Source organism: Myxocyprinus asiaticus, chromosome 1 (genome assembly GCF_019703515.2).
Source record: "Myxocyprinus asiaticus isolate MX2 ecotype Aquarium Trade chromosome 1, UBuf_Myxa_2, whole genome shotgun sequence".
NCBI lineage: Eukaryota > Metazoa > Chordata > Actinopteri > Cypriniformes > Catostomidae > Myxocyprinus > Myxocyprinus asiaticus.
In genome coordinates, this window is record NC_059344.1 from 52532085 (window position 1) to 52537362 (window position 5278).

Genomic DNA, 5278 nt, shown 5'->3' on the forward strand with positions numbered 1-5278 from the left:
CTCCTTGGGAATTTGTGAAAAACAGAACCATATTCTAGGGGGTTTCTTATTCCAGAGAAAAGATGATATTATCTTATTTAAATAAACAAATATATATATATATATATAGGTATCATTTAAAATAGATATAGAAATTTAGGAAGAGTGTTCATCTTTATTATATTGATCTTTCCAGCCATGGAGATAGGAAGTCTAGACCATTTTTCAAGGGCTGTCTTTGTATGGTCTTAAAGGGGAGCAAAATTTTGTTTGAACAGTTCAGAGATATTTCTTGGTACAACTACACCGAGATAGGTAAAATTGTCTGAGGCTAATTTAAATGGGTAAGCAGAGGAGGAGGAACATTTAGCAGCTTGATTTATAGGAAATAGCTCACTCTTTGAGAGGTTAAGTTTACATCCTGAGAGATTACTGAAGCGATCAAGCATGGCCATGACATAAGAAAGAGAGTTATGTAGATCCGAGATATACAGAAGTAAATCATCCACATACAATGATAACTTATGCTCTCTGCCCCCTCTAATAATTCCTTGGATAACTGCTGTTGATCTCAACAAAATAGCTAAAGGTTCAATCGCAATTGCAAAAAGTATGGGCGACATGGGTCATCCCTGTCTAGTTCCCCTTTGCAATGGGAAGAAAACTGAACTAAGGCCACTAGTAATGACGGATGAAGAGGGAAAAGTGTATAGAAGTTTTTCCCATGATAAAAACTTTGGGCCCACCCCAAATCTCTTTAGACAGCTGAAAGGATAGCTCCACTCAACTCTGTCAAAAGTTTTTTTAGCATCAAGAGATATAACTTCTGGTATATTCTTGTTTGTATCAGGGGAGTAAATAATATAAAATACTCTGTGAATATTAAAAAAAGAAAATCAATTCTTTATTAATCCGGACTGATCAGGTGCTATAGTAGAAGGTAAAACATTCTCTAGCCTTTGGGCTAAAACCTTTGCTAATATTTTGCAATCCACATTAAGCAAGGATATGGGACAAAACGATCCATAATTAAGAGGGTCTTTCCCCTTCTTCAGTAAAACTGAAATTGCTGCTTGGTAAAATGTCTTTGGTAGCCGTTCTGTAAGGAATGATTCCTCAAAAACTGCTAATAAAAGGGGCATCAATTTACACGTATCCTTAAACATTTTGAAAAATTCTACCATAAAACCATCGGGTCCTAGAATTTTGCATACTAGAAAGGGCTGAATTAAGTTCTTAGTTCAGGGGATTCTCTAGTTCTACTTTATCATCTACAAGAATTTGGGGCACTGCTATAGGATCTTAAAAAAGGGTCAAGTTTGGATGGGTCATATGTAATTTCAGATGAGTATAAAGAAGTATAAAACTGTTTGAAAACTAAATTGATCTCCAATTCCTCCTTTGTGATTTTACCGTCATCCTTACGGATAGATGTTATTATATTAGAAGGTGAGTACTGCCTTATTTGCTGTGCCAGAATTTTTTCCACTTATCTGAATGCTCATATAATTTCAATTGAGACTGAAGGATAAGACGTTCCTTTGTTCAGTTGTTAATTGGTCTATCTCTGTTTGCAGACTTGTTCTCTCAAAAATTTCTGATGATGGTTTAGTTGCATGTTTTGAATCTAATGGTTTAATCTGATTAATGAGATCATTCAAGCGCTGGTTTCTTTTCTTACTCTCCCAAGATGAAAATGAAATTATTTACCCCCTCAAGTAAGCTTTTAGAGTGTCCCAAAGTGTAGCTTTACTAATATCTGGAGTATCACTGAGAGATAAAAAGACATCAATTTTATTATTAAATGAGGTCCACAAAGGATAGATTAGAAAAAGTTGTATTATTAAAGCGCCATGTTCTCCAAATAGGTGTTTTAGGAAAGTCTAGCTTCAATACAACAGGGCTGTGGTCTGAAATAATGATTGATTCATATTTACAGTCTGCAATAGAAGCTAAAAGTTGATTGTTTATTAGAAAATAACCAATTCGTGAATATGAATGGTGTACTTGGGAAAAGAATGAGAACTGTTTGAGATTAGGATGTAAAAAACAGCAGGGGTTGGAGAATTTGTGTTTCCAAAAAGGTATTAATAACTATAGCAGATTTAGTTAATTATAAGGTGTTTTTTGATGACCGGTCCAAAATGGGTGTAACACACAATTAAATCCCCTCCTAAAATTAGCTTGTGTGTGGTAAAATTAGAAAGATCAGACAAACAAGATTTAATAAATGATACATCATCCCAGTTTGGAGCGTACATATTGGCTAGTGTCAGGGGAACATTATATAAAGAGCCAGTCACAATAACAAATCTTCCCCTTTTGTCAGCTTGCACTTTACTCATAATAAAAGGTGTATTCTTATTGATGAGAATCACAGTCCCTCTAGATTTCGATTGAAAGTCTGAATGGAATATCTGCCCGACCCAGGATTTGCGTAAATTATGATGAAACCAGATGAGTTTCTTGAAGAAATGCAATATTAGCATCAAGCCTTTTTAAAAGGGTAAGAATCTTGTTGCGTTTCACAGCCTGTTTGACCCCTTTCACATTCCAGCTTACAAAGTTTACCGCCAGTGATTTGCGCATCGGGTTATCCAGTAACTTTTAGAAAAAAAAAGAAAAGAAAAAAAATCTGAGGTGGCGACACCCATCTGAAATTTACCAATCAACTGTACATAATAAATTAAGTATACATACACACAGTTAGATATTAAACATATACCCTGATCCCTCCCCACCCACTCTGCAACTCCCTAAAGAGAAGCAAAAGAACACCCCACATCACTAACTCTCAGCATTTCCAAATGCATAGAACTTCCTCTAAGCGCTCAATTAAGAGTAATGTAAAAAAAAAAACAGCGTATATTCACTGTTGGATTGATATGTCGGTCCAACTCACGCAAAAACTTTATGTGACCCTTGGCGATTTTTAAAACAAATTGTCAAAAAGTAGCGTAGTTCTGCCAAGTGATGTAGACCGTCTCGTCCTGGACTGTTTAATCTTAAATTCCACGGTACTGAAAGTAGTATCCACTAAAGCTTAACTCAGTATACATGTCTCGGAGGCCTGTTAGTATATCCTTCCTCGCATCCCGGAGGCTTGGAGAATCATTTACCCAATGATTGTATCAATTTTCAGCTTGATATATTGCTCGAAGAACATCACTGCCTCTGATGGTGATTTAAACGAATGTCTGGTGTTGTCAAAAGTGAAATGCAGTTCTGCCAGATGATGTATGCCATAGGAGATCCCAGCCTGCTTGAGTTTCACAGGGTTAAAGGTAGCTCTTTTACGGCTCAGCTCTGCGCTCATATCTGGAAAAATATGAACTTGTGCACCATGATATGTCAGCTCACCGCGCTTCCTGGAGGCTTGGAGAATCTTGGCTTTATCAGAGATGTAAGCGGGCAATCATTGCTCCAAAATCAAACAAAGGGAGTCCAAAACAGACTACAAATCCAGGAAGCCTTGCTCACTAAAGGATCGAGCTCTCAACTCCCATTGGATGAGGCACACAACAGAACGTCCCTCAAACATGACATCATCAGGAGTTCAAATAATTCTGAAATGCTTAAAGATTTCACTTCCAGTGACTTCGTTCACCGAATAAAGACGTAGCTTTTGCTGCTCTCCGGTGCAACCTCGTGGCACAAGGGAGTAATGTCCGACTTGAAACTGTGGCCATACAATCTCCATCTCGCCGGACGAGTTGAGATTACTCTGTGTTCAACCAAACACTCTAACGGATCCGAAGGAGACCGCCGAGCAATTCGCATCTTCATCCGTTGGCCTACAGAAGTGAAGAGATTAAAGATTTCTCTTCCATCTGCAATCAAGTCGACATTTCTGAGTTCTCCGCCAGCCCGCCGAGAATCAACAGCCGTACCGCCCGCCGACAGCGCGAGGAAACGGCCTCCCATCATCACACGAGCCTCAAGGAACCGGGTCAAAGTTAAAGGACGGAGGAAAACACATTCTACCTGTGTCCTCATGCGATTCAAGTAAGAGGTTTACATCTGGGCAGAGATAGAATATTATAGCGTGTTATTCTTGTGTTTCAAGGTTTTTGCTTGTACAGTTTATGGACCGCCATGTCTGCTCATTATTAATGCTCAGGGTATTAATTATCACAAATTTGTTTTGCTGTATTGTGGTCCAACCAAATTGGATTGTTGTGCATTTTAGCCATCGCGGGTGAGACAGAAACTGAGTTCATCCATTAGAGTCAAATAATGCAGGACTTTTACGAGCCCCGCTCGTAAAACCGCGTCTCTGAGTGATGAACACGGCTGCTTCCTATCACAAAATCAGCTTTCGGGCTGTCACTTAATAATCTCTCTCTCTCTCTCTCTCTCTCTCTCTCTCTCTCTCACTAACCACACTGACACACACACACACACACCTTATGTGTTATAGGATTATTTTTATTTCCATATCTTATCATGTCACTGTTTAGTTTGTAGTTGTAAGTCGGAAGTTTATTGACTGCATTGTATTAATTATTAATTGATATTACTGCATAAATAAACTTTGTTTATATTACAAAGAGAAGTGTTTTGGTTTGTTTTGCATACACCTGTGTCATGCTGACGGGATGTCAGTGCTCGGATTCAAACCTTCATTCATAGTTTTTTTTTCCCGAAAATCGATATTCTTCGGATGTCGATTTTCCTAAGAAAACAATCTAATATAGAGACTGTTTTACTATTTGGTTATTAGTCCCTGATTTCAGGGTGGTGCCCCGTCAATGTTAATCTTTATTAATATTCTATTGATTTTTGATAATTGATAATAATCTTTGATGGTTGTTGAATTTGAATGATCAAAAAGCTAGTGTTAATTTTAATTAATGTTTCATCGATGTTAACAATTAACGATTATCTTTGATAATTGTTGATTTAAAGGATTTAAAAAAGCTAACATTGATTCTCATCAATGTTCTATTGATTTTAATAATTAATAATTATCTTTGATAATTATTAATTATTGCTAATAACCAAACCCGATCCTAAATGTAGCACACTACATTTACTGGAGCCCCATATGAGGTTTTAATGAGTTAGATCCAATTTATTAATTTAAATATTAATTAATAAATACAGAAATAATTATTAATTATTTCTGATAGTAACACTGATCTAAACAACCAGTAAAGCCCTACAGGATAAAAGTGTCTGCCAAATGTAAAAACATGTTTGGTGTGAACAACCCCTAACTCATCTGTTTGCGTGTATCTGAGCATGTGAGTGAAACAAGTTCGGAAGGCCTGTATGTTTTTTCATAAATTACAAACTC